The sequence below is a fragment of the Cervus canadensis genome, chromosome 25 (assembly GCF_019320065.1).
Source record: "Cervus canadensis isolate Bull #8, Minnesota chromosome 25, ASM1932006v1, whole genome shotgun sequence".
Classification (NCBI taxonomy): domain Eukaryota; kingdom Metazoa; phylum Chordata; class Mammalia; order Artiodactyla; family Cervidae; genus Cervus; species Cervus canadensis.
This window is the reverse complement of record NC_057410.1, coordinates 13,104,259-13,117,844: the sequence shown is the minus strand read 5'-3', so window position 1 is coordinate 13,117,844 and position 13,586 is coordinate 13,104,259. Positions and strand designations below refer to the sequence as shown.

Below are 13,586 nucleotides of genomic sequence, written 5' to 3'. Positions count from 1 at the left end.
TTTAACATACTGTTTCTAGGGGGAAAAAATGTATATTTCCCTTAGGCCCTACAATTCTTTTCTTTGAAAATTCTAACAGACTCCTAGATAGACACTCTTCTAAATAGATGTTTATATTTCCTGTAATCTTCCACAGGATCCTAACTTCTGTTCTAATTCTTAACTTCAATTCTAATATACATAAATAAGCATAAATTAATCTTTACTAAAATGAAATGTAAATACTCATTTTATGTGCCTTATACGTTTAAGAAATTTGGCTTCATTTTAACAAACAACCTGGAATACAATACCAGTTGGACAAAACAAATTAGATGACCACTCAGCTAGATGGCCAGACCTTAGAAAAAAAAATAAGAAAGAGGAAAGTAGAGGGGACTATAAGAATCAGATTAAGACCTAATGTATAATTAAAATATAAGCATATAAAATAAAAAAACCTTTAGTAAGGTAAAAACAAAAGGATACACAACAAATACATTTAAAGGTCACTTATATAGGGACTAGTTAGAAAATGGAAGAACAATCCTTTAATCAACGAATGATAAATGGTATGACACAAACTGAGAAATATCGCTAACTCACTATTCCTAAACGTGGGGTTAAAAACTAGCACTTTAGTATTGAATGAGATAATCATGTGACTGCTTAGATACATGGCCTCTCTCCCATCTATGGAATTATTACAACTTTATTTAAATCCATGGTTGTCTGTGGGTCCTTTTTATCACCCTGACACTTCAGGACATGTTCCCATTTCAGTATAGTAGTATTTTGTAAGGATTACTTTTTCTTCAACTCAGCTTGACACTTTTCTTTTTAAATGGCACTCCACAAAAACGTACAATAGCTAGCATAAAAAAGGTGCAAATTTTTGTGCATTTTAAACTCTGTATGCACCTAAATTATGTCGTGCCTCATAAGCAGCAACATATGTTTTGAGGAACAGTTCTGGACTAGTCAACGTGAAATCCTCTGCATTTCTTCCTCCTTTGTCTTCAGTGGAGAGCAGAAGCTAAACCTGTGTTACAGGACTAGGGCAGGGTTAAGGGGGATTCCCCAGGCTTGGCAACAGTGGAGGCTGGAGGTCTCACCACTTCTCAACCTAAAGGGTGAAGGGAAGTGTCATTACCAGGACCCAGCAGCGGAGTGGCAGAAGAGGGCCTCTCGACAGAGGCAACAAACTGGTACTTCAGACAAAGCCACCTTCTTTCATAATAAGCAAAAGTTGCCCCAAAGTTTAAATACCTTCTAAAATTCTGATAGGGTATATATAACATAAAACTTATCACTTTTAAATGTAGGGTTAGCAATAATTTAACTTGTCATGTCCTTTTAAAACCTTTAACTGTGTAGCAGAGTGATACTATATAAATGTGAATAATCTTTTTTAGATTATTTTTACTCAAAAAATTATGAAAACATCTGGTTATGTACAAAAATATAGATTTACTGAATACATATAGGAGAACCCTATGGACACAGACAACATATATATAGACAAGATATACATCATCATTGTATCATACTTTTTACTGATGTCTGACATTTAAATTTTATTTGCCAAAAGAACAGTGTCAAAGATGTAACAGATCAGTTCACTAAGATTAAATTTCTTGAAATTTCCGTTTTAACTTTTTAAGCATTGTGGTCCAGGAAAAGAAGGATCTGGATCTCTCCTGAAGTACTGCCTTTCAGTAATGCCCTGGAAGATCAGACAGTGCTATTCAAAGGTTCAAGGATCCCCTCCCTTAACCCCCTATAAGTAGAAGAAAAAAGTAAGGGAAAAGAGTTTCACAAGAAACTTGGGAATGAAAGCATGGTAATTCGCTCTCCCTTCCTCCTTATCAGCTAATGGGTCCCCGTTATTTTCAGTTGTCAGGCTAAACACTCACTTGATTAACTAAATCTGTGGCAGATACAAAAATAGGTAGAAAAGATGTGTGTTGAGTATTTGTGTTCCCCTCAGGACAGAGGATACTGAAAAAGGAGAAAAAATGAGAAAGTTATTTGAGTCCGACAGATTGAATTAATCTGTAGTGATCACTACTACCTATGCCAAAAGTTCCTGAGAAAACTTAACCAAAGTAAGTTCTTAATGCTGCCAGGCGATTGATTTTAAGTTATCTGGTAGAGGGTAAGCACACTGATAATGAAATTTTACTATCTATTCACTTGAACATTTCATCCTTTATAAATCTAAAGAGAATAATAATGTACATCAATGATGATTTAAACTCCATTGTAAAGGTGATCATTCAGGATTTTTTTTTTTAAATACTAGATGTTGTTCAATCTTTTACTACTTACCTGGTAGGAAGCATTCCACTTCTTAAATAAAGGAGTTATACATTTTCCATAGATAGAAGTGTAGCTAAATAATCTTTAACTTACAACCCCTAAGAGAGTTCCTATGAACACACTTCATAGTGAAGTCATTTAGATAGCACTATCCACTGAGGTAAAAAGTAAATGGGCCCCAATGAAAAAAAGAACTTTTTCCTCAAAATGGCCAAACCTATTCCTAAAGATGCTAGGAATGAGCCCTGACTATGATAAGAGTTTCAAGGTGACTATTTTAATCAGATCCTTTTAATCCTAACTTTAAATAAGATGACCAGTGTCCTGCTAGCAAATTCTGAGGTAGAAAGGAATAGCTAATAAATGTGTGAGAATCTTGTAATAATTAAGAAAAGACATGAGATAAGCATGGGAAAAGGATAAAAAAAAAAAATCCAGAGCAATAAGCCTACATTTATTTTTTTATTAACAATGTCTTACCTTGTGGAATTCTCTTCTGAGAAAAACAGATACAATTTTGTCCCTAAAAAAATTTCAGGGAGAAAAGTTTAAGTGTTAGTTTCAACTAGAAAGTCTTCTGAAAGTGAAGTTACAAAATGCTGGCATAGTACATTTGGATTATTACAACATTTGGTATTAAATAGCTTAAGAGACATTAAGTCTCAAATAATAAAAGCATTTATTATCTTCATTAAAGCATTTATTATAAAACTGATTATTGTATTATAAAAATATTTATGATTCTACTGACAAATCATTTTTGCTAAGTACATAATAGCGTACATAATAACAGGTGGCATGTTTTCATATTCCAAGACATCAGTACTTAATCAAATTTTACTCTTGCCAAGATTTGATATTCTGAAGTGTACTTTTTTTTAGCTATAACATATATGTCATAAAATATATCTCTTTAATATGTAACATTCACAGGTTTTTACTGTAATCACAAAATTATGCAACCATCATCACCACCTAATTCTAGAACATTTTCATCACTCCAATAAGAAACTCTGTACTGAAGGGTATTTTTATTCCCAGGAAGAAACATCTTAACAAATTTAATTTTAAAATATATACAAAAAGCATATTCTTTACAACACTATGATCATAAGGTGTTGTTTTTTTAATGTGCAGAACAAAGGTCAGAAGGGAAACACATATCTAAAAATTCTAAGAGTGGCTGTATTTGGACAGCAGTATTACAGTGACTCTTTTTCTTCTATTTCCTCAAAACTAAAATTTTATATTACCTTTAGAGCTCTTAAAAAGGTACAGCTAAGACATACATTTTCCAGAGCTATATGCTAGAATCTGTACTGCAATCCAAAAGAAAAACAAAAACACAAGTCGACACTTTTTTTAAAGTCAACTATATTTTTTATTAAATGTTCTTCAAAGTAGACAAAGTAAGTATAAAGCTAAAAAAGAATTTTAAATTTATACACTTACTAATCTGGTTGAAAAGCCACAGCTGCATCTTACTTTATGACAAATTGACTGTTGCATCACTTTTGCATCTGGGCATCTACTTCTTAATGGTCATTTCTGAAATAAAGATGTAGTAATTAAGAACATATTATAACAAAAATATAAAATCTTTAAGGACAATTACCTAAATATTAGTGACTAGAGGGAACTGTCAAAAGAGTTCTTAACCAAGCTTCTAAAAAAACATTAACAGGATTGAGGATGAGGTGGGAGGGCCCCAGAATTAAAGTTATGTACACATACTGAATATAAAAATCAACAATGTCTTCAGTTCTCAATCCCTTTCACCCATCAATTTTGCAATTCCTAAAGATGCCACTTACTGACGGGAAAACAAGAAAAGGAGGAGGTGGAAAAGGAATCCCGAAGATGCACATTTGGCTTTTGGGCCTTTTTTTTTTTGGCCTCATCTTGCAGCTTAAGGGATCTTAGTTCCCTGACCAGGTATGGAACTCAGGCCCATGGCAGTGAAAGTGCCGAATCCTAATCACTGGATAGCCAGGGAATTCCTAAAATTGAATGTTTGAAAACAATAAAATAATTGCTTATTTATTAAGCTTGTCTATTTCCCCCTCACATCTATAGAAACCTAAGCTCCAGAGCAGATTATTTTCTCTTATTTACTGCTATCTCTCGAGCATCTAACGCAATGACTGCCATGCCCTAAGTGCTCAGTAAACAGTCACTGAAAGAATAAATAAAATTATAAATGATTTAATGTTAATTAATGAAATATTTAACCTGATAGTATGTCAAAGAAGCAACGTTTCAAAACATCATTTCTTCCAAACATACGCCATTAATGTTAGTGCTGACTACTAATACATCATTAGTATTGTTTCTTTTCTCCAACAAACAAAGTCCATAACTAAAAGACAACCAAGACATGGTCCCCAAGCTTCAAGGAACAAAATAAAGCCATATATTTTGTGATTTTATTACTGCAACCTCTGGGTAAGACTCCTAGAAGAGAATTGCTGGATGTGCGATTTTCCCAAATGTTGCCAAATGGCGTGGACAAGGGCCTTCTTCTTTTTAAAACATGTATGCTCTCTGTTGTAGGACTTCCCCGGTAGCACTAGTGGTAAAGAACATGCCTGTCAAAGCAGGAGATGTAAGAGATGTGGCTTTGACCCCTGGGTCTGGAAGGTCCCCTGGAGAAGGAAATGGCAACCCCAGTATTATTGCCTGGAGAATCCCATGGACGGAGGAGCCTGGTGGGCTATATTCCATGGGGTTGCAAAGTGTCAGACACCACTGAAGCGACTTAATATACACGTTCTCTGATGTGGAGACAGCTAGGAATATAAAGAAAAATCTTTATAAAAGATTTTTATAAATCAGTAAGGAGTGAAAACCTGACTCATCTCTAGAAAAACCTTCAAGGAACCCAGTATTACCCACTACTTCCCATCCTGTAGCTGAATTAGTATTCCACACAATGCTGCTCTTTCAGTAAAAAAGTGAGGAGAAATACAAATATTACTATAGAATTGCTTTTCTTCCTTTCAAAAAGCAGTGGAAGGATAAACCAAAATCCTTTTTAAATGGTTATCTATAGAGAAAGAGAAAGCAGGTTGTAGAAGACAGGGATGGAAGTTATTCTTCTCAGAATATATCTCACAGTTTTTACTCTGAAGACATGTTTTAAAGTCAAACGAACATCAAATGATAATGACATTTTGAACATCAAAATTATAATGACTACCACTGACTGCAACATTAAATGTATTTTTAAAAATCTATCATCTTTCACAGTTATTAGGGCAAGAAGTAATTATCCTGAAAACTAATAATGGAAAAGAATCAAGTATTTATCCTGCCATTCTTACATGAAAGGTACCCCCAGAGTAACCAGGTCGTCAATAAGTAAAAGCAATGTTTTATAGGACTCCAAATAATGAATGTAGAAAGAATGACAGAATTATAAAATACCCATTTTATAATCATTAATGAAAAAATAAACCTAATATTTACCCTGGGAGTTTCAATTTCAAAAAATATCCATAATATTACCACTTCCACCACCTCCACTCTTACAATGGTCCAAACCACCTTAGTTCTCATCTGCATTAATAGTTCTCCACCTAATCTCCTAGCTGCTTCCCTTGCTCACCTCAACAAGATAGTCAGATTAGTTCTTTTCAAAAGAAAATCAGATCATGTCAGTCTTCTGCTCAAATCCTCTAACTGAGTCCCTCTCACGAGTCTAAGAAGCTTCCCTGGTGGTTCAGATGGTAAAGAATCTGCCTGCAATGCAAGAGACCTGGGTTCAATCCCTGGGTCAGGAAGATCCCCTGGAGAAGGGAATGGCAACCCATTCCAGTATTCTTGCCTGGAGAACTCCACGGACAGAGGAGCCCGGTGAGCTATGGGGTCGCAAAGAGTCAGACACAACTGAGTGACTTTCACTCACTTCACACCAATCTAAAAGCCAAAATCCTTACAAAGACCATAAGGACTATGAACTGATACTTCCCTTCCCTATCTCCCTAACCTCACCTCCTACTACTCTCCCTCTCGTTCACTCCATTCTAGCCACGCTGGCCTCTTTTCTGAAACTCATCAAGCACGTTCTCACTTCAGTGCTCAGGTCTTGTACTAATTAACTCCTCCTTTACTTCCTTAAGACTTGGTTTTTAAGTCATCTCATTAAAGAGATATACCCTGGTACCCTGCTGCTGCTGCTAAGTCGCTTCAGTCGTGTCTGACTCTGTGTGACCCCATAGATGGCAGCCCACCAGGTTCCTCTGTCCCTGGGATTCTCAAGGCAGGAATACTGTAGTGAGTTGCCATTTCCTTCTCCAACGCATGCATGAACGCTAAGTCACTTCAGTTGTGTCTGACTCTGTGCGATCCCATGGACAGCAGTCCACCAGACTCCTCTGTCCACAGGATTCTCCAGGCAAGAATACTGGAGTGGGTTGCCATTTCCTTCTCCACCTGGTACCCTAGGCAAACCCGAAATATCTGTCTTGGATTTCATTATGTGGTAGAGAATATGTAAGAAGTCAGTCATAAATTTTAAAGATGATAATCACTGAATCAATGAAAAAGCTGGCTTAAAACTCAACATTCAATAAACTAAGATCATGGCATCTGGTCCCATCACTTCATGGCAGTGAAGCAATGACAGATTTTATCTTCTTGGGCTCCAAAACCACTGCAGACAGTGACTGCAGCCAAGAAATTGAAAGATGCTTGCTCCTTGGAAGGAAAGCCATGACAAACCTAGACAGTGTATTAAAAAGCAGAGCTGTCACTCTGGCGACAAAGGTCCATATAGACAAAGCTATGGTTTTTCCAGTAGTCATGTACAGATGTGCGAGTTTGACCATAAAGAAGGCTGAGCATCGAAGAATTAATGCTTTTGAATTGTGGTACTGGAGAAGACTCTTGAGAGTCCCTTGGACAGCAAGGAAATTAAAGCAGTCAATCCTAAAGGAAATCAACCTTGAATATTCACTGCCAGGACTGATGCTGAAGGTCCAAAACTCTGGCCACCTGATGCAAAGAGCTGACTCACTGGAAAAGACCCTGATGCTGGGAAAGAATGTAGGCCAAAGGAGAAGAGGGTGGCAGAGGAGTGGATGGGCAGATAGCATCACCGACTCAATGGACATGAATTTGAGCAAACTTCAGGAGACAGTGAAGGACAAAGAAGCCTGGCGTGCTGCAGTCCATGGGGTTGCAAAGAGTCGAACACGACTGGGCAACTGAACAAGAACAATCATTGAAACACAAATGTAATCAATTTTCCTATCTTTGTGTCTAAACATCTATGGGCTTCCCTGGTGGCTCAGATGGTAAAACATTTGCCTGCAATGCGGGAGACCTGGGTTCAATCCCTGGGTCAGGAAGATCCCCTGGAGAAGGAAAAGGCAATCCACTCCAGTACTCTTGCCTGGAAAATTCCATGGACGGAGGAGCCTGCTAGGCTACAGTACATGGGGTTGCAAAGAGTCAGACACAACTGAGCGATTTCACTTCTTTCTTTTCTTTAAAGATCTATGAAGCTATACTGTCCCTTTTAAAAGATTCTTATGTTAACAACTTCAAAGAATTAATGAAAATACAGCTACCATAATGTGGGTGGCTTTTTTTTTTTCAGGTTTGATTTTGTTTTTAAATCATCTGTATCATAACCCTAGAAAGAAGTGGTGAAAAATTTGAAATATATGAGTCCCATTAAAAAGCAGCTACCAAAATAAATGGCATTCCCTTTCCTCCTACTCCTGTAGGGATTTGTTGGAGAATACATTATAAAATTCCAAGTAAACTCAGGAAAAGTTTGACTCTTTCAAATTTATCTGTTACCTTTAGGCACCATGATCACAAGAAAGAATCAAAGGAACTCAATAACTCCAACATGACTAGACTAGCTATGACATGGTAGGGATGTTTGAACTTAATAATTTTTTAAAAATAAACAAACTCCCTGTGGGCTAAGGCCTACTCTGCCTTTTAAACATCCTGTGTGTGGCTGGCAAGCTTCAGGGTCCTAAGAGAGATAGCCAGGGGACAGAGAAAACAAGTATGACTCAGTGATCATATTTTAACAGTCTCTGAAGACCAAAACAAAAGATACCAGTTCTGGCAAGAGTTCTCTAGAATTGCCCCAAAACTGACTTATCCACATACCTTTCATCTGAACAATCTATTTTCACTTAGTTTAAGGCTCACAAAGCATTTGCTATGTGCCTATCAGACCTCATATACAAAAATAAACCAAAAGTATAATGAAAACAGTCAGCTGGAGTTCTAAGAGCTGGGTGATGAATCTAAAGTTAAAATCCGCTTTGTCTGGAGAGGGAGGTGAAGAGAAGTCTTGAGGACTGCTGTGCAGCAATGCCCCCACTCACTGGAAATCAGACTTCAACCACTTACAAAAAGGCTAGTGATATTAAAGGAACCTTTACTGAGCAACTTCTCTGTGCCAGATATTTATATTAGCTTGCTTAATTCTCAGAACTTCCCTGCGGGAAAGGGATTAACAAAACAGAGTGGTTAAATAACCTGTCCAAACCAGAAAGAAACAGCTTCAGAATGCAAAATCTCAGTCTCCCTTTTTCACTGTTATAATCTGCACTAAACTAGAATAAAATGATTAGTCACAAATACCACATTTGCCCCATAGGAGTAACATGTAACTCCAGGCTGCTCATTTGAGAAATCTGTTCTATTCTTCCAAAGTTGCTTTAAATAAGAACGCAAAAGAGGAAGGTCCACTGTTATACATTAATAAGAAACATGTAGCATTAGGGATGAACCAGAAGAATATGCTACATTTAGCTCTAAGAGAACTGAGTAAGAACACAGCTCACTAATTAGTATTCATTCATAATGATTCACCTGAATCACCCTACATATCTGACAGCTATTCCATATTCCCTGAGAAGTCAGGGGGAAAATGTTAAGATTTAATAGAGCAGGTAACACAGATATTGATCAAAATAGTTTCTGTACTTTTCTGGATGTTTAAAATACTTCTGTCTCTTTCTCTCTTGATATATAGATATATACATACACATACATTCATTAAAAGTTTTTCATTAACTTCTTAAAATTTACAACCAGATTATTCGTTATGATTCCTAATTTTCCTTTTCTGGAAAATTCTCTCATGTGGAACACCTTCCTGACACTATAACACATACTAACTTCAGTTCTGTTTATTGTTGTTGCTATTTACCCAGAAGCAATTTTATTTTTAATTGGAGGGTAACTGTTTTTCAAGACTTCAGTTCTTTATACTCAACAGAATCTGATTTTTAACATGTCATTATACCTTTTTCTAAATTGTACATTTGTTACCAGATGTACGCATTGCCTATCAATCAATGAAAGCATCACACCTACTATAAAATAAAAATCAAGGTGATTACTTAACTATCAAGACACATTACCCAGGAAATGTCCTCAGTTACTTGGAGAACATGAAGATTCCTTGGAACAAATTATCCCTATGGACTAAAACAAACGCCATTTAAATAGCTTACTGCCTTACACAGAACAGAGACTCAACAGATTCATGATTTAAAATTACCAAAGGCCTAATACCTCGATTGTGTCTTCTAATACTTGATTGTGTCCTGGCAATTGTCAGCATAAATTAACACTTAAAAAAAGAAACCTCCCTCACAATCTCAAATCATTGCACTGATGGTTAAGAATGATGAAGGAAAGAGGAGGGAAGAGGAGGACACACCCTTCCAGGGCACTAGTTGTAAATAATACAACTTTCGCCTACAGTGTCTGCTGTTTTGCTTTGCATTTTAACAAAATGGCAGTGCGCTGCATATGGAGTACGTATTGCTTCGTGAAGCTTATCACACACACCTCCTCTCCCTACAGTTGGTGTGCCTGCCTCTCCCCTTCCCTCCCTTCCTCTGGCACACAATATGAATAGCTGTTACTTTTTAAAACTTTTTAAAAGTCTCTCTTGAAGTTGTTACAAAATTGCTCCTGTTTTCTGTTTTGGTTTTTTAGCCCAGAGGCATGTGGGAGCAAACCCGTACCCCCTACATTGGAAGGCACTGTCTTAACCACTGGACCGCCAAGGAATTCCATTAAAACTTTTGTTTTATATACAAACATGCTACACACATTCTGGCCATGATAATAAAATATATTTCTTAGTTAAAAAAAATTAAAAAGACATCTTAACATGTGAGTCTATGTAGAACATTAAGGTAAGTATCTCATGAGTTAGTTTTCTTCTATGTCTTCAACATTATACATAATGAAGAGATATATACAAATTAAATTTCACAGAGCTTGTGGCTTTACTGTTTTTCATGAGTTTTTAATATAACACAAAAAAATACTCACTATGGAGAGTAGTTTGGTATGAAGGCAGATTTACTTTGACTCTATTCCAGGGGATTGAGTTTTTTGAATACCAAGAGTATTTGATAGTCTCTTCTTGAAGATGCTGTAACATGCATGTGCTCCCACAAACTGTTACCCAACTGCATTAACTTTCTCAAAAACGGCAACAGTTTTTATAAAGCTCACTTTGGCCCTTGTATTTTCTAGGGGATAATCAGTAATTCAAAAATAGAAGTCAACCTAGAAGAGTTATACTTTTTTTCTAAATTCCTTCTTTATCTGCTAGGAGGAAACTACTATTTCCATTCTTTAGTAGTTCTGGTAGACTCTAAATATTTTCAACAATGTAATAGACACAAATTTTCCCCACAATCAAACTCTTCATTTCTCATGGTGGGCACTTCACAAAGGAAAATGAAAGAAAGAATGACCAACACCTTCAATCAGTTTTCAACAAAATGAAAAGCAGAATTCATGTTTCACGATAGAACCATCAGTAAATCTATAACCCAAGGGACTCAAATAAGCTATACCTGTTCTCTCTGAACTACAGCTATGAAATATTGTTTCTCCTAAAATCCACAAAACTTTCACTTACAGCCATCTGATAATTCAAAGGAATTCAGTGACCCTCTATAACTTTGTCCTTCTTCACTATATTAATACATAAAGAATTTCCTTAAAATTCTATATTTAAATGGTATGTAGGGGGAAAAAATGGTAAGGAGGGAGAGAAAGACAAGCCTCATAAATTGGCCATATTAGAAATAACAGAACAGATTTTGAGACTGGGGGGGCAAGGACAGAAACCTGTGAAATCATTTTATATTTTATAGGTAAAGAAAATGAAGCAGCAAATAAGCAAGGAAAGATGTGAAGTTCATATTATAAACAGTATTTTACCCTAGAATTACCAATTCCAACAAATCTTTAGCTTAATACATACATAGCATATATATATATATATATATATATATATAATCAGAACAGATCAGGATGGTGAAGAGTTTAAATGAGTGCATGTGTTCTGAATACAGTACACAAGTTAAGGGAGTCAGAGATGGCCTGTGTATCCTTTAGGGATGACAGAATTCCAGTACGTAACCTGATCCCCTGGTACAGTTCTTAGGACAGTCTATGCCAGATGGATCACTGCTCTGGCCCAGTATTGCATTTTTTACTTAGGTGACTAGTTAAATACACCATTAGCTAATGTTTATAAAGATAAGAAAGTGTGTATATGCCAACATCCTGTTTTCAACTTGGTAGTTTCATAAAAGGACTACTGCCCATTTGAGGATTGCTGGTCCACTAAACCTGTTCATGACAGAAGAATAAATCTCAAAGTAAAGGAGTGGAACAGCAGCAGACTATATATATATATACATATATATATATATATACATATATATATATATATATATAAAACATCAACTGCATTTAGACAAAAACCCATTGTATACAGCCTGCACTGAACCAAAAATTAAAAAAAAAATCATAAAGAAATGAGTTCTCAAATTTAGATTTATATTCTAGGAAAGATTAGATTAGGATAAGGACAAAAGGCATAGTATATTCAATATTACAAATGTAATACTTAAAGAGAACAAAAGTCACTTTTAATTTCATGGACATTTACCTTACATTAAGTATTTCTCTAGTACCAACTCATATTTAGACTTCTACAAGAGTATGTGTGTGAAAGGGCACTTGGTCTACTCAATTTCACAAAAATTACAGCCTCCCATTTAGTCCCAAAGGTACAAGTGAACAAAATAACATTATTATAAAGTGCTGTTTTAGTAGCATAGAAAAGTCTGTAGAACAGACAGACTCATACTAGAGGAATAATTAACAAGAGTTTTGGTTCATGAAGAAATACTCTAGCTTGGGTGACATCACGGTAGCCACGAGAGTATGTCTTCCTGATTTCCCCCCAAATCAAGCTGGATATGCCCCAAGTTAAATAACAGTTCCTATTTATTACTCCTAGACATCACTTTTAAGCTTTAAAATAGAAGCATATAAGTTAATTTAAAATACAAACTGGTCCAAAAGCTTAAAACTTAGTTGTTTAAAGAAAGCATTGATTCTAACTTAAAAAAAAAAAAACCAAACAAAACCTCAACGACTTTCCTAAAGTAGAAGAGGAGTTTCATCATTTCAACCTATCAATTTATAATGTGCATGTCCCCCTCATTCCTTCCATATATATGTTTGTCTCTGTCCCTCCCTCTCCCAGGGCTGTGTGTACGAGAGAGAGAGAGAGAGAGAGAGAGAGATTATTTCCTCCCTCCTTAATCTTGGCCATGCTGTGTCCCCTCTTCTTCTTGCTAACAGCTCTCACACTCAATTACTGGCTTCCAAGCACCGATACTCAGAAAGAAAACATTTTATCAGACTGTAGCCTGTGGCAAATTAGAAAAATAGCCACAAAATGAAAAAAGGAAAAAAGTCATTGAATTAGTTGAAAATAGATAAAATTAAAGCCATAAATTTTCACTTCCTTTAAAATGCCTAAATACACAGACATATAATACAAACTACTTTAATAAACTTAGTAGAGTTACTCTAACAGATTTATTTACAGGAGTTTGAGCGAAATATGTTGGGGGAAGGTTATTAAAAGAGCTAATTTAAGGGCCTCTCTGGTGGTCCAATGGCTAAGACTCCACGCTTCCAATGCAGGCTCCGGTTCGATCCCTAGTCAGGGAACCAGATCCCACATGTCACAGCCGAGTTCGCATGTTGGAACTAAGACACAGTGCAGCCAAATAAATAAATATTAAAAAAAAAAAAGTTAGTTTAGTACAGCAGTTATGAGCACAGGCTTTGGAATCACCTTTGAGTTCATGTCCCAGCTCCGCAATGACTGACTGTGTGATCTCAGCCCGGTTACTCACCGTCTCCCCTTATCACTTCATTTCTACTGTTGTAAGGATGGCCTGTGATAATGCTTATAA

At 36.1% G+C, this 13,586-nt stretch overlaps 1 protein-coding gene across 4 annotated transcripts in view; it reads right to left on the bottom strand.

Moving 5' to 3' along the window:
* The window catches only part of FRS2 (fibroblast growth factor receptor substrate 2), a 101,663-nt gene that overhangs the window by 44,197 nt on the left and 43,880 nt on the right, over nucleotides 1–13,586 (bottom strand). For 3 of the 4 annotated variants that reach the window (XM_043446274.1, XM_043446275.1, XM_043446276.1), the window contains exons 2-3: nucleotides 3,754–3,849; nucleotides 2,782–2,824 (exon numbers count right to left, since the gene is read on the bottom strand). The exons of the other annotated variant lie outside the window; for it this stretch is intronic. The gene's annotated coding sequence lies outside the window, so the exon portion shown is untranslated. The remainder of the gene's footprint in view (nucleotides 1–2,781; nucleotides 2,825–3,753; nucleotides 3,850–13,586) is intronic. 4 annotated transcript variants of the gene reach the window in all.